The sequence below is a fragment of the Dromaius novaehollandiae genome, chromosome 1, assembly GCF_036370855.1.
Source record: "Dromaius novaehollandiae isolate bDroNov1 chromosome 1, bDroNov1.hap1, whole genome shotgun sequence".
Lineage (NCBI taxonomy): Eukaryota > Metazoa > Chordata > Aves > Casuariiformes > Dromaiidae > Dromaius > Dromaius novaehollandiae.
In genome coordinates this window covers 61,301,531-61,322,423 of record NC_088098.1, presented here as the reverse complement: position 1 = coordinate 61,322,423, position 20,893 = coordinate 61,301,531, and the positions used below count along the sequence as shown (strand labels likewise).

At 42.6% G+C, this 20,893-nt stretch overlaps 1 protein-coding gene across 1 annotated transcript in view; it reads right to left on the bottom strand.

Moving 5' to 3' along the window:
* PTN (pleiotrophin) overlaps positions 1-19,033 on the bottom strand; it is a 78,817-nt gene extending 59,784 nt beyond the window's left edge. The window contains exon 1 of the mRNA XM_026119737.2: positions 18,773-19,033. The gene's annotated coding sequence lies outside the window, so the exon portion shown is untranslated. The remainder of the gene's footprint in view (positions 1-18,772) is intronic.
* Positions 19,034-20,893: the final 1,860 nt, after the last annotated feature.

Here is a 20,893-nt window from a genome sequence, read left to right as displayed (position 1 = left end):
TTCATACAGACAAGCCCTAAGTATACTAAGACAATACCTGGATAGACACCTTTTGTTCTAAAGGACCAAGATCTCAGGAATAAGGACTATGGCCTGCATGTCCACTATCAAGAAAATCCCTTTTGACTGGAAAGCAAAGCATACACTTAGCTAGCATTCCACTAAGGCAAGATAAATGGGGAAAAAAATATTTACAATGCTTAGAAAGGAAAAGGTAAGCAATTCTAGATTTTGATGGTAAATGCCCTTCCTGGCACTTCTAGTTTTCATAATGCACGTTTCCCTGTTCACTCTGTTTTTCACAGTATGTTTGGCTCTATTGTACATTTACAGCAATTGAGTTATAATTTGATATGATAAAGGACAATATAATAGTTTTGACTTACAACATGTTATGGCCTTTGTATGAAGCAAATTGGCATCCAGATTACAGTATCTGTGTTTTTACAGTTAAAAAAGATAACTCTATTAGCTGTTAAAGCACGTCACATCTGCTATCTTGTAAAACACAGACTTCTACTTCACTAACCTGCCCACGTTTCACCTGAGTAGATGAGAAAAAATTCTTCTGTCAAGATAAAAGTCTTATGCAAAAGCCCCAAGTTAGTTCCTTATACTAATCTCCTGGAACCCATGACTCCACATTTGCCATCTAAGCTTCATAAGGTAAGAGACCCAGTGCCTTCTATGATAGCTTTTATGAAGCTATCATCCTGCCTGCCGTCATCCACACTGTTAAACAGTAAATTAGTTTTTAATTGGTTATATTTTATTATAGCTTTCTTCAGTAAGTCATAGAGCCCTTCAGGATCCACTGTCTTTTTCCTGAGGAGATATTTATGATGTGGTTATCTGCTCTCGAGTCTGTTAGATAGACTGTGTTCTTTAAATCTCAGTGCAAACTTTCTCCAGCCATTAATTTGTTGGAGGGTTTTTTCCTCTCTTTTCTTTTTCCTTTGCACCTTTTGAAAATGTTGACACCAATACAGAACACATCAATCTGGCATCGCCCTCATCAGTACCATCTCCTTGGTCTGGCCCTCTCGCATACATGCCTAAGGATTATTTTTAGACATTTCTCCACAGCACTACATTCAGAGCTCGTGTGTGGATGCCTGTCACCATGATCCCTAAAATCCTTTTTAGTCACTGTTTTCCAGATGCAGCCCTTTGTTGTGCATGTTTGGCTCATACATACGGTCCTAGAAAGAACCAGAACATGTTGTGCTAAGACAACTCCTTCTTTATTTTCAATCCTGAAAACACCATAGGAAAAATGTCACTCAACCCTGATACACAGACATGGGAAGAAACAGGTAGAAAGAGGCTCCCTGCCTCTTCCTGGCACATTTTCCATTTCCAAAAAGGTAGAATGAGGTCTTCAGATGCCTGAGGCTGTTAATAAGGGTGCCAATGATCAGTTAGTAATGAGTTTTGCAATATTTAGCATTTTCCTTAAAGCCTGAGGTCCAATTCTTCATTAATTTTAAAAGAAGAAATAAAAATGTGTTTTCAGCTTTCAGCTTTAAAGAAAAATACTTGAAAGTGTGACCAAAGGGTTACATTAAAATAATAAAAACCCTATGTAGAAGGCCAGAACAAAGAATCCCATCATTGTTTTGGACTTTCTAGTGATTTTTAGGCCAATATCCTGACAGGAATGGGGGAGGAACAGGGCTGGCAGTACTGTATTCAATGAGTATAATTACACTGAATTAGCACTGAGGGGTTTAGATAGAGAAAAAAAAATACTTTTCCACAGAGTTAATATAAAGTGGGGCTTTCTTGTACATACAAGCCCACAAGGACCAAGCTACTGCCTGCTGAGACCTATTTTAGAGCCAAGGGATTGATCGGACTCAGCCAGCCCCTGCTGAAGAAAAAAGCTGCAGTTGTGAATTACTGTAAAGCAGTATTCACATGATGGATGGGTTTACCCCCACTACCACATTTCTTTCAAAGATCCATTTTGTCTTCTACTGGGATGGTGTGAATTAACCCCTCTCACAACGGCTGGCTTGATCCTGCAGCACCAATCCAAAGGAGCTTGCTGAAGCTTTTATCTTATGTAGCTGTGTGACTGGGAACATAGGAAGGAGACACTATTTAACACTCAAGCCTCTGAGGAACACCATAACACCAACCTCCTCAAACAGCCTGCACACTTTCTGCCATCAGACCAGCCAGCCCCTCACCTTCTCAGAGAATTTGCTTTAAAGGAGCTCTGCCTCTGATCTCCCTTGCAGTCTGATACTCCCCCCACTTGTCCTTACATCCAAGGGAGCATAAGGTATATTTAATTCCATCTCTTGACTTTTTAACCCAGTTTGCTTCCAGCAATAATTTTTTTTTCTTCCTTTTCCCCTTGTGGAGAGGAGGAAATAGTCTGAACTATTTATGCTGTGAAGAATCCAGAAATTCCAGGTAAATTTGTGATGGGATTCTTCTCAAGCATCAGGCTCCATAACTTAAAAGAAACAGTTAGAATGGCCAAGGGAATGTGGGAGAATAGCTAGAAATGGGGCTGGATCACAACTAGCTTTTAAAAAGCTGCCAAAGTCTTTTGAATTGACAATACAACACAGAAAGACAGATTTCCACAGAACCCCCAATCTATGTCTGCTTAGGAACAGGCCCACAAGACCTCAGGAACAGATTATCCAGCCAGGAATAAAACCTGTTTGTGTCAACTGCAAACTGCACTGTGCTCTTTCTGGTTCCCAGTGAGGTACTTCACACATGAATAAGATTTCTTTCTCCTTTAAAAGGTAAATATGTTGCTGATAAGGTGGGGGGATGCAAAACCCAGGGCACTAAATACTGTTAACTACACCAAGTTGACTGCAGGCAGGTGTAATGTAACCGTCCCACACACAGGTCCACCAATGCATTTCACACTAAATTTCTGCCCCATTTCTCTTTCCTTGGACTTCCATAAAACTGTGTGTATTTTCTGCAGCACCTCCTCTGTATTCACACTCCTGTTCTAGCCACGGGGGGGGGGGAAGATGTATTGCCACCCCAGTTACCTGTGTCACAGCTGTACTCCCTACCACCACATTGCCCGTGTTTCTTTATCATTCCCTGTGGCACCTTCTGCCCCTCGGTAGTGCCAGAGCACTTCAGCCCAGACCCGCAGCACCACCTGCTGTTCCTGGCCTGGCCTTCAGAGAGGGGAAAAAAGCACTCACAGCTCAGGTGGCTTTAAAATGACTCTTAGCTGCGGAGTTCTTCCAGTATATGCTGTCTTGGTTTGCTGTGGTATATCATAAAAATTCTCTGTCCTCAGGTGTAGGGCTCCTTGTAACTGTCTGTTCTGATGGTCCTTTCTTGCATGCCAACTTCATCTGTCTTGATAGTTACAGTAGATGTCAGAATCATCAAATGCCAAACCCAAACACTGGGAGAGATCTCCACCTGAAAAACCCAGTCTCTAAAGAAGCAGATGCTGAAGTAGTAGTAAGGATAACAATAAGAGCTACTCATCAGTTTTTAATTTTGGAGGACCAGTTACTGCTGCTAAATGTGGTCAAACACACTCCAGCGTCTATATTCTATTCTTAGCCAGAGACGCAAATTCTCAAGCCAAGATGTGTAATAACTTTAGGCGTCCAGTAGCCAAGTTAGTCCATATGCAAACTTATCAGAGACCACTACAAACCAGGATAACACCTCAGCTTTCCAAAGGTAAATGGGTTAGAGGATGAACACTCAGCATCCTCTGCAGTTGTACAGTAACTGTTCACAGTCAGACCATCTTCTGCTATGCTATAACTACATTTCCAAATTTTATGTGTGCATTCTATTAATCCCAAAGAACAGCATGTTTCATTTCTCCATGTAGAACTTTGTCTCAATTTCAGAGAATCTGCCCAATTTATCAGGAGCATTTTGACTTTTACTCTGCTTGTGACCTCTGTTGTTATAAATTTGCAAGTTCTACAAGTGTACTTTCTGTTCCATCAAGCAAACGAGAAAAAAGGAGCAGCAGATCAATGACAGACAATTCTGGGACCTCACAGAGCCGCATGCGGCTTGTAAATCACAGATACTGCAACTCACACCATAAGACAAGGAATGTAATATCGTGCCAGTAGGGAACACCAGAACAGCAGAGTACACTAGCATTATCAGTGTAGTAATATGGCACTGCTGTGTTAACAGAGCAGTTGACATCCCATAGACTATACAAAGCTTAAGGCTCACTCCAGTCCCAGGAGGCTGGTGGTCTTTGCTTCTACCTGTCATATGACAGAAATGTTTCCACTGAGATCTGATCAGTGGACTATGATATTCTTTTCCCCCAAATCCCCTGACTGTGCAATTTACTCCAGCACTAAAAGCAGCAGGATGTGAAACACAGGTGTGCTATTAAGAAAGGTTATGTCATTTAACTTTCAAAGCCTACGCACAGTGAAATACTATTAAAAATAGACATGTTTTCTTTCTCATTCAACTTAAACTATGATTTACTTTAAATAGAAGACACTACTTGTCACCCCTTGGGTTTCATTTGCCATGTTCAGAGGTGTTATTAGCAGGTAATCTAAAAGGATCATCATTAGAAGACGCAGGTTAACTGCATCCTCAAATTGTTTCTATTGCTGCTGATACTTTGTGTGTCACAGCAAAAGCTATAATGCATTTAGAGAGTCACATGATGACAAGCAGCACTAAGCCCGGTGCCCGTTCACAGCATCCCACTTAAAAGCTGCTTGAGCTCATCAAGAATAGGAACAAGCAAGTCCACCCCAATCCAGTTAACAGGCTTATACAGAAATGCTGAGAGATAGGACTTACAGGTGGCAATGCACATTAACTTGCATGCACTATTTTGTTAAGCATTAAGGAAAGGCAGTTTTATGTATCCAGCTGAGTTTCATGACTTCCTCTCTTTGCTCTCTATATATTCCTTTACAGCTCCTTTTCTTTAAAAATATGAATTTAAGAATGGGCTTGAGTGACCTTCATGATTAGTAATCATTACTATAAATCTTCCACTAGGAAAAAAAAAAAAAAAAAAAAAAGAAAAACACCACCACAAATTCAGCAGTACATTTCTCTCTTCCTGGTCAGTTAGCCTTCCCCTCCTGCTCTTGGCATATGTTTGTGTAAGTTGATTTGCTTTTGCTAAAGAAATGCCAGTGTACATCAAAAGAGAAAGAAGCACTGAGACTTTCAGATTGCTTGTTGTGACATTAGTTGGTAATAACACACTATTCTCCCCTGTCTCCCCCACCTCATCTCTGCACAGAGATGCAACTTGGGGAAGAGGTTGTAGTGACATTATATTGAGGACCAAGCGCGTATAAAAAGTGCCCAGACCGTGCCCTCCTCACCACCATTGAGCATGAGGTGATAGCTCCAAAATGAAGGATGCAACAAAAGATGCCTCCCATTCAGGAAATCTAAGATTTGTTTTGGGATTCATTACTTAAGGGTAATAACCTCAAAGAGCCTGTAACCTCAACCTGCCAACTCTTGACTTTCCACAATAGAAGTGAGGGGGAGGCATCAATTTTGCTCAGAATATGGATAGTTCTAGCAGTTAGATGAAAGACATTTTAAAAGTATGAGGGTTACTAACAGAAGTTAACATTAAAAACGTTCTCTGTAAGATGGAGGGAGACTAAGTCAGCATCAGATTAGTTGAGTGCAGCGAGATGTAAGGGAAAATGGGACATTTCCACCGGATATTCCAAACAGTTGTCCCTTTTCTACAGCTGGAAAGAACCAAAGTGTCAAATTAGACATACTTGTCTGCAATCAGCTTGCACTTCTGTGATCACAGCTTCCTGGAGTATTGGTTGATCAAGTGTTAATGACAAAGGCAGCCACAAACCATATAGCCTGGTCCAAAATGCAGTGAACCTATACATACATTTTTAGCTACTCAGTGGACTTTGGATCAGGCCTTTAGCTAAGATGTTTTGAGGTGGTTCTCCTGAAAGGAGACAATGTACAATCTTGAGCTATATATATATGTACACAAACACACCCCAAGTGAGATGGGGAAGACAGTCAGAGTCAGAAATACAAGTCTGAAGGCCTACAGACTCTTCAGGCTCTCTTCAATGAGCATTTCCTCTTAAGGATGTACATTAAGAGAGTTTTTAAAACCAGAAATTCTCAGCTACAATCTTGGGGATAGTAGAACACAAGCCTCCAATTCAGACCAGAGTTGCTCTATGCAGAATACTTAGTGACCAAAGGATGATGGCATTATTGCTTTACACAAAGGTCGAAGTAAGATGCAATTTTTATAAATGAACTCTTGTAAGCATAAGCAATTCATACAGTGGCAGCTGGTTTGAAGCTTTCAGGAGGAGGGGCTACAATTAGTTAGTCCCAAGCCATAGAAAAATAACTGATTTAGGAATTAGGCAGGACTACCTTTCTAGACTAATTTCCAAAGTAATGGAGAATTGCCACAGTTAGGATACATTGCAGTGGGATGTAAATATTTAATTCTCTCACAATCCTTTCAAATCTTCACCCCAAAGTTACTATATAATTATGGTGAGTGTTACGATTGGGAGGTCTTTATCAGTCCTTAAAGGACTAGACTTCAAGAAGCATAGTATTTCAAAGCCATTTCTTTTTCTTTCTGTTCTTTGTGAACTTTCCTTCAATAAAACACGCAAAGCATGAACATGGACATTCTGAAAGGATGCCAAAGTGCAATCACTGAAGGGACTGCTGGCAACCAGGAAAAAAAAGGGCTTTTTTTAATGTAGTATAGAATTTCTTCACACACAAGGTATCTTTAAAAGAAAGGAAATGGAAATCCAGCCCAAGTGATACTAACAGAAGAGGACAACTTGGCAGGTGAGATGTAAAATGGAGGTTAAGAGGGTCAGAAGCAAGCTTGAAGAACAAGAAGGCAAATACATAGTGACAAGTAGTATGGCATTCCTCAGAGACTTGGGAAACAGGAGCTCCAGAAGAGCTGGTGGGTCCTGCAAACTAGTGTTACGCAAAGCAGGCAATAAGAAAGGATAAAGAGATTGCGTGGAAGTTAGATGGCCCCTCTGCTTTAGTTTTCACTTCAGAGCAGGGAAGAGAAATGCATGCCCCAGGGTTATTGAAGAACTTGAGGCAGAACTGCCAGATAGAGTTAAGGGAAAAAAAAGTGAAACAACTCAAGAAATTAGATTGTAGTAAACCACATTCCAGCACTAGGAACCAGAGCTGAGAATAATCAGTTAAAGGCAGGTGTAAAGCAGATAGTCCAAAATAGAAGCCTCACAAACCAAAAAAGTCTAGAAAAAGCACAGTTTTCACGAACACAAATCGTGCCTCTCTAACTTGTGAGAATCCTCTAAAAAGAATTATCCTGCCTATTCATCGCTAGATGCAAGTTGTTTGGATTTTCAAAGACTTGGGGGGATGGGGGGGCAAAATCTCCCAGTAGAGGCTATTAGGAGAACTGTGTAGCTGTGGGTTAAGAGGTAAGGTCCAGGTAAGATCCAAGGTAAGAACAATAATCAATTCTTTGTCTGGAAAGGGGCTAGTAGACAAGTAGTGCCTAAATGATCAGCCCAGGGCCAGTGCTGTTCAGTGCATTACGAAGTTTCTGAAAGAACAAAAAACAAGTTAACAAAATGCGCTGCTCATATAAAATGATAAGGTTGGTCAATAATATGGAAGTCTTTGTCCTCTTAAATAACTGGGCACTTGGGCAACACAAATATCAGATAAAAGTCATCACAGATACATGGAAGCATCATAGAAGGAAAATAAGTATATGTATTCACATACCACTATATACCAGTGACTGCTGAATTAACTACTTTCTAGACACCAAAAAAGTCCCTCAGGCAAAAGATATCACTTGCTTGTGCTTAGCAGAAGAGTCATCTCAGACTACAGAAAAATTAATAATAGAGCTTCTAAAATTTTAAACTGTAATATGAAAAAAGGTTGACTACGGGAATTGTAAAGCAATTATAAAATGTTAAGCTATATTTAAGTTAAGTGTGCTCACTAAAATAAGAGCATGAATTGTCAGCATACTTAGATGAAAACAAGCTTAAATTTTTTGCTGATTTGGAACTTAGTATAGGGTTGTAAAAAGCCACTGAAAATGGGACATGGGGGGATTGTTTTATTTTCATGAAAGGAAATCTAATAAGCTATTTAAATAGTAGAGATGTTAAAGCAGATAAAAGTTGTGGTTATGAAAATAAGGATATTAGAGACACAGGAATTCAGAATTAAGATTAAAGAAATCTCAATTATTGATAGGTACAGAAATGCATCTTCAACAACAGAACAGCTTGTTTTTGTCCACAGGGAACGTTTATCGGGGGAAAATCCATTTCAGATCTATGCACATTTAAAGCTAAGGAAGATGAAAGCTACTTGCAAAGAGCTTTAAGCACTCCACATAACCCCTGGTTTTATAAAACTGGACTCAAGCTCTTCCATCCACTTTCATATCTGGCATGGGTGGACTACTGCTTGCAGGGTTTGATCCATGTCTTAGAAAAATCCAGGCCTGATACAGCTTTTGCTTATGCTATAGAAGCAATAGCAGCCTTTAATAGCCTTGTGAGACACCAAAACTGGGATTGGATAGGAATCAAGAGTATGGAAACTAGGGAAGTAGGTAAGGCCATGCAATGCAGGCAACTTACGTGAGAAAAGTGTGGAAGTGCGGCTACGGGGCCGGGGGAGTGTGGGGGGATATTTTTTAACTTGAGAGGGGCAGAAAAGAGACATCAATGTGATAAAAACAAATTCCCCTTTCATTTCACGCAAATCATATACTGTATCAGACAGTGAAAACTGGACAATGAGGTTCCTGTTAGTACCTCCACATACATCTATTCTAGGCCTAGACTCTACTGAACCCTGAACAAAGGCTAAAATTTGTTCTGCAGGAGAACCAGTGATTATATGGAGGTGGCAGGGAAAGAGAAATCACAATGTCCCATGGAGCAACTGCAAGTAATATATACATATCTTTCTGAAAAGCACTGAATCAAAATTCTGTTTTTATTAAAATATCCTAATTTTCAAACGTATACTTTTTGAAAAAGTTAAGTTTTATTTTACACAAAAACCCACAAAATGTTTCATTCTAACACTGAAATAGCATGATTCTCTTTTAAAAAGTGATCAGAAAAAGATATATTTCAGAAAATATTCAGCTTTCCGTTTCTGTACCTCATTACCCATTGAGGTATACTATACTAATACTGTTGTGAGACATCACGATCACCAAAATCCCATCTGGCATCAGCCGGACATCATAGGGCATCATGAAAATGCTAATATCCATCTCACATATGTAGCTTGAGTTCTCATTTCCATTTCCTCAAGACTCATTAAAATACTGGAAGAGTTCAGATACAAGCTAGAGTTCCACTGACCAGGAATAGAATGCAGTAACTCAAGAAATTCCTCTCTGATAGGCCTTATATGAAATATTTAAACTTCATTTTTTCCCTGACTTAAGCACATCATTTCTCAAACTTTTTCTGGTTTGGGGGTTTTTTTTTGCTTGTTAGTTTCAGAATTTTGCATTTAAATAAGACAGGAAATTCCCCTCTACCATTACTTACTGAGTTAATTACTTTTACTGAGAAATCTCAGTAAAATCCCAAATAGAATTAGGCCCTTATTGCATGTGTTGAAAGTGTCAATACAGAAACGAGTTAACTTGTCATTTATAGTAGATGCTGTGCAATTGAGAATCCTAAAGTTAGAGAACACATTTTTACTACACATCACTACAGCTTGGAAAGTTTCTCTAAACAGAAACTCACTTCTGATGCCTGTGTGTGAAGCACAATGTTGAGGCACAAGTTTCTACACATCTAGGGATTTTTTTTTATTTCAAAATGAACAGTCTCCATAACTTCAAAGAGTACTTCATTTTAATCCACTCAACCTACTATTAACACAAGAAAGAGGAGTTCTTAATCACAGGCTTACTTCCTTGTAGATATAAATGTAATCATAAATAATTCAAACTAAATTATAGTACATACCAATTAAATGAACAGTGCATTTCAAAATGTACTACACTTTTTAAAAAAAAAAAGAAAAAAAAAAAAAAAGGACACCTTTCCTGGTATGATACAATTCAAATTCCAGCCGTTCACAATAGCTCTTCCTCTTACTGCAAATTAGCACTGATATGCTATATTTGGGCACAGATAAACAGCCCAAGAGAGGCAAGGACCACATTTCACATTATTCTACTGAATAGAAAGAACTTGTAGATATTAACTCAATTGCAAACTGTTAAGAGGACCTATAAATGTTTTTGAAAGCAGCCTAAAAAATAACTTATCTAGATCAAAGTAATGTATAAAAGCAAGTAGCTTCACTCACTTTTCCTCCCATTTTTATCCCTTTTGGAACTTCCAATTTTTTCACCATGAAAACATGACCGGTTCTGCATTTAGTTGGGCATGGGGAGAGAAAATGACCCCACTTTCCTACCTTTCTGATTTCAGGCAGCTGTACGAAAGCACTTACAGTGTTAAACCCAAAAGTTGGCTCCTTTCAGTGGTAAAAACAAAGGCTGATCTCCGTGGAAAAATGGCAGTCTCCATTTATCGTCAGGATAAAGTCAGAATCTTTAAAACACCAGAAGGTGGAAGAGTGACAGATTTATCAATGGGTTATGCCTGACCCACATTGTGCCTTGGAAAGGTACAGTTATTAGAATTGAGGGACAAAATAAGTTTATATCAGAAAGAAAAGAAGACAAGCAGTTGTCCAAAAGTTTCACTTTTAACATAAAACACATGGGCAGCTCATGCTTAAATAAATGTCCAGGAAGATAGTGAATGAGGCTACCAAAGGTCCCGAGTAAACGTATTGCTCCAAGCTTATCACGAGGGATTTCACCCCCACATATGAAGGGTGCATACCAGGTACACTGTGATTTTTCACTTCAACTAATTGTGTTAATCTTATAAATTATGGCACTGACCAAGCAAAGGTTTCATATGCATTTTTATGTTTACATTGTCTAAATAATCTCACTGTTCTCACTGGGTAACTCATGGTACATAACGCTATTCTAATGCATAAGACTTGGCAGGACTGGGCTTTAAATTACAGGTAATTGAGAGAATAGCCTAACATCTCTTAAAAGACATACACCTATCATCCGAATGGCCACTCAATATTAATGACTCCAAAACACAAACTAAACTCAACGAAAACAACAAACAGGCACAAAGGGAGTAGAGCTTGTCTTTTCTTCTTTATCACCCCATAAATACAGTTCCCCAACTAGCTATCTTGCAAGCACAGGGAAGTTCCCAAAAAACTAGATTCAGTGTAGCCACCCCTATTGATGCAGTCCATAATCCCTGGAGCTCTTTATAAATCCTCAGCTGATCTATTTATGATTGTTACAAGATGGAAAAATAAGAGCAGCCAGTAGGCTTTGCTGAACTCTGCAGGTCTCTGGTCAATGTAAAACCAGCCAGAGGATCACCACACTGTAACTGGCTTCCTGATGGTTTTTTTCCCTTCTGCTGCATAAATAAACCTAGAAGAGAAGGCCTGCAGCATGGAGCAAGTATGCTAATACCATATGATACTAACTGCCATACCAATGGTAATCACGCACATGCCTGCTCGTACACTTCTGCCAAATAATCACTTAAGCAAACATCTATTATAGAGATTAGCAAAAGCATCTGACAACATGCAAATCAGACAAGAAACATGGACTGAAGGGACCACTTAGTAACATGAAGATTTAATAAGTGAAATGAGATGAAGTTTCCTGAATCAAAACTTTCAGTGTTTTTGGAAGATTGCTGGAAATCCTATCTGTTGGCCTTAGAGAGAAAGCTAGCAGATTTTTTTCCACCCCTCAGTCTCTACTGCATATCAGCTGCACCCAGGCAGGCTTCTAATAAAAGCAAGTGACTCTTGCACAAACAAAAACATCTTTGTGACCTCTGGGAATGCAGCAGTCCAAACAAACAAGCCAGGCAGTCAGGTAGCACAAGCAATCAGAGCATCTCAGGAGCCTTTCTTCAGCACCAGAAGGAAAGCTAAGGCACTACAATAGAAGAGAGGGTTTTCAGGAGAAAACTGGGGGCAAACCATCCTAGGTTGATAAAGAAATTCAAACTATTTATGTTTAATATGGGTGGGGGGAGGGAAAGGCTACTACTGAATGAGTAATTTTTATTGTTCAAACTAAAGAAATGAAGTACTGTCCTACCAGAATTACGGCAGAGTATCCGAACAATCTCTTGGTTTATCTTAGCTCACTAGCTTGTACTTCACTCGAAAGGCACTTTCAATGAAAGCAATGAGCTTCTGCTGCAAAAAGTGCCAGCACAATCGCAACCATTTACTAGCATCATAACACATTTGAGTCTTATTCTGAAGAATTTATCACCAAAACAAAGGGATGGGCATCCTCTCTAAACATTAGGATCAATTCCATAGCCCTTCCTCTGACAAGGCTCTTGCTGAAGCATCAACTTTGCCTGCATAATGTTTGGAGAATGTGGCCCTGTACTAGTAGTCTTCTCCATTTGACAGGCTGAATGTAATCCCTGGTGAGCTGAGGAACAGATCCCAGTACTGAAACAGAAGAAAAATTCAGCTGTCCCAAAGCAGCCTGTGGGCTTGTAATGCCATAATACTGCAGAGACAGCATTGTATTAGAGGGGCCGTCTTTCTCACAAGCTCTCTCTAGGTCCCTTCATGTATCACCTTCAGAGAGATTACAGACAATGTTACCTTCCTTAATAGAGCAGTTCATAACCCTCTACCAGAGTGCCTAACAAAGCATCACATAAGTCTGAAAATGTGCATTTTGAGCAAACGTTACTCTTAACAGTTGTTTGCACAATAGAATCCTCTTTTGCCTGTAAAATATGGGAACTACCTACATGCAGCATCAGGCCCTTTTTGGATACTTCTGTTACTGAGCCAAAAATGCTCCAGACTGTGAGCCTTGTACTGCTGACCACAGAGGGGCGCGTGCACTTGTATCGCATTGTTGGGGCTCTTCTGTGCTTTGAGGCACGTGATGTGTGAGAGGTATAACTAAAACAAAACAAAACATCTGTTTTACTAATGATCCAGTCAAGACAAGGAAGCTTTAAACCCAACAGTCAGAACATCTTTAATAGGCCATGAAACTGATGTCATTGTTCTCATGACACCGAGAAACAAAACCAAAGAACAAAACAGGTTTTGTGGCTGGTATCACATGGAACTGAATTGGAGAAGCCAATTCAGTCATTTTCGTTGTTGCCCTCAGACATGAACACTTTAACTTACCTAGATATCTCTATATTTACTACTTGCATCAACATACAGGGAATTACTGTCTCAGAATGTACCCATAGAGCACAATTATCTGGTTTTTACCCTCTTCATCCCTAGGGGCAGCCTAAGGCAACAGACTGAGACAGGCAGCAAAGTCAGATGGTAAAGACAACAACAGAGTGGTCTATCCTTCTCAGCAGGATGAGAAGAGCAAGACCAACTTTGCACTCCCGCCCGAGGAACAGGCTTCCTTGGCCCTGCTGCCGGCGCTCCTCCTGCTGCGCCTGCCTCCACTGCCAGCTGGACCAGCCCCACCAAGACAGCAGAGTGACAGGCTCAGTGTGCAGGAGGAGGTGTGTTGAAGCAAAGATGAGCCCCCCAGCCTGCCCTTTCCACCTAGTCTGTCTGTTTTCCCCCTTGTTCCTGGGGGGAAAACTTGCACAGATGGCGAGTTGCTCCAAAAATATTACTTGAAGACAGCAAAATTCAATTTCATTTGAACTGCTAGCTAGCTGTGGACCCATGCCAAAGCAGGCATTTGGACTGAGATATTAGAAAAATTCTTTCCTTTCTCTTCCTTCCCCACAGGCACTCAGTGATGGTATCACCTACAGGTAGATAGGGGAAGTTTGCAAGGCTCAGGCTACACTGGAACTCTGTGGAAACTGATGAGGAAGAATGATTTTTATAATGCTCTCACAAAACATTTAATGTACTCTGAAATAGTGCTGGCAGGCCTCAAAGGAGCAGGGTCCAGTTTAAATGTGAACCTCCCAGTTTGCTAAATGGTGATGAATGACTGAACTGGAGCCCCAAGCACTATTTATTCCCAGAAACTATTTTTATCTGAAAATCCCCAGCTCCTGTAATGCTCTTCTATGGTGTAAGTCTTTACCCTTCTGTTGCAGCTGCCATTGAATCAATGGAATTCTCCAAGCATTGTGTTCTTAGGGCTTGAATTAACATATTTATACATTTTTCTTAATATGAGGAAACTGGATTTTGCCTCAAACTTCTCACCTCAAACGAGAATCTGCTATTTTAGGAAGGCAAGGAAGGGCAGAGGCCTTTTGAGAGGGAGAGGGGGGAAATCACCTGACTGCATCAGTAATCTAACTCTTTACTTCATTCCACATTCCCTTTTCTCATCTTCTATGAAACAGCCTACAGCTGTGTTCTCTCAACCTTTGCTCTGAGAGATATTAAAAGTAGTCTGCAAGATAACTTCAGCTTTTAAAAAGTCACTCCCACATATGTAAATAACCATGGAAATGAGAAAAGTTAGAAGAAACAAACAACAAAATCAGACCAATTGTTCATATTTGTTATAAATGGAAATCATCATAGTGGCACTGCAGAAGATGGCACCAGATATTTTAAACAGCTAGATAGTTCTACTGCTTGGAATAAAATAAAGTGAGGCTTACTGGTCAAGCGTGTCCAGCTTTGAACACATAGTCACCATATGGTTAAAAAAGAATAATAAATAAATAAAAAGACCCTTTCTATCCTAATAATCAGTTGCTGAAAACTTAACATGATAACTACTTTTATATTACCATGTCAAATATCACATACAAAAGGGTATCTTCTGCCTTAAAGGTTCTAACTTTTTTACTAGCGAAAAGACTGCTAAGGCCTGAAGAGGGTCTGAAAAGCATTAATGAACCTGGCATCACAGAATCAGCTCTTATGACAACACAGAGCAAACAAAATTTTAAGCAGCAAATTCCATACTGACTACCAAATCGTATTTCCTGATTTGAATCAAGCTCCTGATAAAGACAGTGGTATTAAAGACCTTCTCCAGTTGATGGTCACCTGAGTTGGATACAACATCAATGGTTTGCAAAGTATATTGAAATAAACTATCTAGTTGTCTTCAGCATGTATTACTGCTGGCACCAGTAACATGATCTGAAGTGTCATTCACTGGGAAGTTAAGGACAATGGAAGATAGGCCTTTTCTCAAATTGTTTGGTAGCTGCTATGCCAATCCACAGAGACACAGCTCTTACACAACTATAACGCTCTGTGAATTGTTGTGATGAAAGGCAAATATCCATGTTATAGAAGACATTGTTCATTCCTTTAATTTCATTTTTCCCCGCAATGCTTCCCGGAGAAAACTGGTTGGAGACAACTGGCTCTTACATTTAAATTTCCCCCAACTCTCCTCAAAAGCACTTTGAATATTTTACAATGCCCACTTTTCTATTTTTCTCCATCGGAGAGAACATTCTGCGCATTCACAACAGCACAATGGATAATGATTTCCAAAGCATTAACTTGGAGCTATTGAGACTTGGATGTTTTCAAAATGAATCTATTGTGCACAAAGGATTCTAGATTACCCCAGCTACTCTAGAAGCGAGTCTTTCTCCCTTTCTCAAAACGTCCATTCCTTGAGCCATCCCTGGAGTGCATTGTCGGGGCTGATTCCTTAGTGCAACGAGTTCCATCAGTCAAAGCTTAACAGCTACAAATAATATCAGGATATGGATATAAATTAGTGAGACAGACCCTAAGTAGTTTTGACAGGTTTAGTAAGTATATATAGTGACACAGAATGCTATCCCTGCTGTCAGACATCAATATGTAGACAGAAGGTTGGGGGCACCATGGAAACTCAGCGACATAAGAGTGGTATTGATTGGATAGAAAATAAGGCTGCAATTTAAGCTTAAGACTGCCAGAGATGCCAAGAATGGAGAATGACCTCCAGCAGTGAATTTGCAGCATAAGCTCCCTGTGAACAAGCCAGTCCAAGAAGGATAAATCAGGGACAAGCTCACCAGGGATATGGGTCGACCGAATGCAGGCTACTCTAAGCAGATGAGAATCTCTCTGTGTGTGTGTGCGTGTTACAGTGACCTAGTTCGTTCAAAGACAGCATTTTGAATGGTTTATTATAAAGAGGCTTGAAACAAAGAGATTTCCTCAATTAGAGTCCTGAAATGAATCCTCCAAATGAAAATGCTTTTGATACACTGATCAGCAAGAGGTTGTAAATATTGAAGCAAAGCTTACATTGTTACTTAAAGACCAGTTCCCACAGAAAACACCACTGTTGGGAACATAGGCAATGACAGGGCCTGAAGAGAGCAACAAGTTTCATCAGCAAAACCAGTTCCATCCCAAATGCCCTAGCGTAACGTTTTAACAGTTCATAAATCATATCTTCCCTGCTGAAAAAATGCACTAAAATATAATAGAGTATGCATCAAATAAGTACATTTTCAGAGCTCCAGTAAAAGGCTATTTTTAATTGTTATCCAAGGACTCAGGAACAACTGTTCCCAGAGTGACCAAAAAGAAACATAAGATGTGTCTGCGAAGTATCTTGCCAGAGTTGTTGCTGGTGGAATCAGTTAGGTATTAATATTCAATTTAGCAAGAGAAAGCTGAACCTACACAAAACCTCCATCACTAGAGCTGTGACATGAATAAGATACGCCTCAAGAATGTCATCAGTGTCAACACTACCATAATGGCATAACTGGACTTTTTCTGGGGAAGTTTGTTTCATATTACCAATACCGCAATACTGGTACATGGTACCAGACTAGCACTATGCTTTGTAACGCTGTAGTAAAACCAACCTTCTGCTGGCAAGCATTTATCAGCCACAAACTCCATCTCAAATAGCTGCTGATAGACATCTGGATACTGGCAAAAGTCATTTTTTCTTAGGTCACTTGTACACTATAAACAAAACCTTTTTCGTTTTTAAGAGAAAGATGTGTTGCTGGCTTCAAATTTCCCTCTCTGCATCCAAGAGCTTGCTCTGGAGTCAATAAGCATCTATGCTTCAACTTCACCAAAAGCTCCTTAAGTAATAAGGCACCAGGGAATTTAGTTTAGACCGGAGTCAGGAGTACACTTAAACCTCTACTTTCTTGCTCTTTTTTAGGGGGGGCTCACTAAATCATGCAGTGGTTTTCTTGTTTCTATTTTTTGAGTTGACCACTCTAACAAAATACCTTCTGCATCCAATTCCATTCCCTACAACAAATTAACAACTTCTTTCACACCTAGGCAGGTCTCTTTTTCTTTTTGGATCATTTCTCTTGATGAAAATTTCAGACTGACTGTTTTTTCTAAAAAAAAAAAAAAAAAAAAAAAAAAAAAAGTGCTCTTTGGCAGGGTGGGAACAGAAGCACACAGAACAAACTAAAATTTGCTCTGTAGATCAGCTCAAGCACACTGTCCAGAAAATCTATGAGAAGTATTTCTTTATAACAACCTTTCCCATACCCTTCCCTTCTCTTTCTCCTCCTACCCTTCCTCCTCCTCCTTAATACAGGCAGAGTTACACACTCAATCCAGTCTTTCCTCAAAAAGTTGAACTTTGCAAAAAACTCAGAACAGTTGAGGTCCAAAGGGGAAAGGGGAACAGGACAGAAAGTTCAAGGCTTGACGAATCACAGGTAAAATGTTCTTCCACTATAATACAAGTTGTTTAAAGCAAATAGGATCTAGTTAAAACACCTACCACTATGCATAGCTGCAGGGCTACCTCATAGGAAAAGATTTAACACACGTCACAAACCAATCTGCAATGCTCCAAAGAGCCAGCTAATCTGGGACTTACATCCCTGAGCCCAGCTACGGAGCACACCACTAAACCAACGCACTGTAGCCATCCACCTCCACGGCACACCACTCGCGGTGTCGAAGGGAGAAGTGTGCAACATCCAGCTGGAACAAGTAGGCACGGACAAGCTCCCAAAGAAATAAGACTACCTTTTTTCCTATAGAGAGGTCTACTTTTTAAAAGAGAGGACGAGGGAAGGGTAAGGGGTTAAAGAAATACGTGCTGGAGACCGTGGCATATTTGCAAAGTAATCTGTACACTCAGTAGGAGAACGCTGTATTTTCACCAGTGTTAACTCTACTTTTAAGAGGAGACGATGAGGGAGGGGTAAGAAGCTAGAGAAATCAGTGCTGGAGACCGTGACACATTTGCAGAATAACCTGCAGACCCAGTACGCAAAAACCGTGTTTTCACCCGTGTTAACTCATATTTTTCTCCTGAACCATCCCTCCAGAGCAAACGGCAGGCATAAACTAACAGCAGTACTTCTAAAACACATAAATCGGCACTTGCTGGATTCAGCTATTTCACCAACAGCAAAGTAGGGTCCAGCGCGACTTTAGGATAAGTCCTGAGGAAAAAAAACGGGTTAACGTGCTCTGCCTGAGGGCGCGACTTACCCCCAGCTCCGCGGAGCCAGGGCAGCCCCGACCCGGGGCAGCGTGGCCGGGGGGGGGGGGAGGGGGGGGGAAAGGGGGTCCCGCCGCCTCGGTGGAGCGGGGCAGCCCGAAAAATCCTCCCTCCCCTCCCCCGCTAGATCCTGTGTCCTCCCGCTCCGCTTTTTAACATCTCCGCTCTCGACCCGCCGCCGCCGCCCCGGGCGCTGCGGTGGGGCCGGCGGCAGCGCCGCTCCCGGGCCCCGCGGCAGGTGCCCGGCGGCCTCCCCCGGCGGCAGCGCCCGTGACTTACTTGGAGCCGCGGGAGGCTCTCGCACTTCAGCCAGGAATGGCGGGCACGGCCGGCGCAGCGGTCCCTCCTCCGGCCGGCGGGCGGGCTGCCTGGGCTGGCGCTGCTGCTGCTCTCCCCGCGCGCCCTCGCGCTCTCCGGCTCGGGCTGTTTCCTCGCAAGATCGTTATACGCGGGGGCCGAGGGGAGCCGATGGCCGCGCTGCCTCCGCAGAGCCCCGGGCGCCGAGTGCGGGAGCGGGCGGGCGGCCGGCGCGCAGGGAGCGAAGCCGGCGGCGCGCGGCCCCTCACGCGATCTGATTGGGGCGCGCTGCGGGCGCGGGTCACTCGCGGGGCAGCCTCGCCCCCGCCCGCGGGGGAGGAGAGCGGAGAGGAGAGAGCGGAGCGGGGTGGAGGGGAAGGGAAGGGAAGGGGGCGCCGCAGCCGCTGGGCGCGGCTCCTCGGGGGCTCCCCCGTGCCTCGGCGCCCGCCGGCCGCGGGGCCTCGGCGAAGCCCGGCGGGGGAGGCGGGTGGCGCGGCCCCCGCTGCGGCGGCCTGCGGCGGCGCCTAACGGACTTCCCAACGGGCGCAACGACCCCTCCTCCCGGGCGCAGGGGCGCCCAACGGCTGCCCGCCGGCCGTTGAGGGGGCTCTGGCATGGCCACCCAACGGCTGCCCAACGGTCGCTGAGGGGGCACCGGGACAGCCACCCCCCAGCTGCCCCCAGGTGCTGAGGGGGCTCCGGGACAGCTGCCCCATGGCTGCCCACCGGCTGTTGAGGGGGCCTGGGATGGCTGCCCCACGGCTGCCCCCCAGCCACTGAGGGGCTCCAGGATGGCTGCCCCATGGCCGCTGAGGGGTTCTGGGATGACTGCCTCACTTCTGACCACCAGCTGCCAAGGGGGCTCCAGGACAGCCGCCCACAGCAGCTGCCAGCTGCCAAGGGACTCACCAAGGCACCAGCCACCGCTTCAGTAACTGTTTGGGGAAAGGGGAGCGTTAACTTTAACCTCGCTGGCTTCCAGCTTGCCACTGAGACTGTGGCAGTGTTGGACTGGAAATGTTGGGGAGGGGGGGAAAAAAATAAGGCAAGCAGCTTTTAATTTCAAGTTGGGCTGAAAGTAGCATGAGAACAACTTTTGTGGTGGCATTTCAGCACTTCTGGGTGTATTGGTTGTTGGAGTTGTGTCAAGGCTTTCATTTAGGAGCAGGCCTTTCCAGCTTTTAGGTTCATTACATCCACTGAATAAGAGCATTCCCCAGTCCACAGCTTAATTTGAAACTAAGTGGACTTGTTCCAAAGCCCAGGCAATTTCTGTGGAATTCCCAACTGCCAGAGCAAGTCTCTGGTCTCGATTTGAAAGACTCAGCTCATTGACGGTTTGGGTCTCTGCTGGGATTGTAGCTCGCAGCTCCTGCTCCAGGTCTGCACAGAAATCCAGTTCAGATTCTTCTCTTGTTTCCAGAGGAATGAGCTAAAAAAGTAATTTGTCTGGCAATGTATGCATTGCGTCATCTAACACCTACCATCTGTGACAATGGAAAGCACTGTATGGCTGGTCCCAGCGTGGGCAATTGCACCCACCTGGATTCCTTCTCTGTAAGCTACTCTTTTCCTTCCATCCGCACCTTGGCATCTTCTTTCCATCACACGGTTACGTGTATAGTTCTGGCATGGCTGTTAAGGATTTGCACCACTGGCAGATTTAATGACAGTGATGTAATTTTAAACAACTTTGACTTGCAGTGCATGGTGGTGGCTTCAGGTGGAGAGACTAGTCTTTCTAACTGGGTGAGTGGAAATGAGCAGTCAATAGTACATTTCGTCTCTGTGTTTCGAACTATGCAAAGCTGATCAGAATAAAAACGGATCATTGGTAACTAGCTTGCACCTTCCTGAGGGCTTCTCAGTGAAATCCTGGCAAGACTGTGTTAAGCACCATGAGAGGAAGACTTTCCATCAAAAAACAGCTGATAGTGGTTGACCCTTTGAGCCCTCAGAGTTTCTCCATACCACCACAACTGTGCACTTCAGACGGGCCATGATGTCTGAGTAACAAAGTGGAGGAGGAGAAAGGCTGATCTGTAAATTCACCTCTTAGATTAAGACCAAAACAGATGCTTCTAAGTGGGTCAGGATATTTCT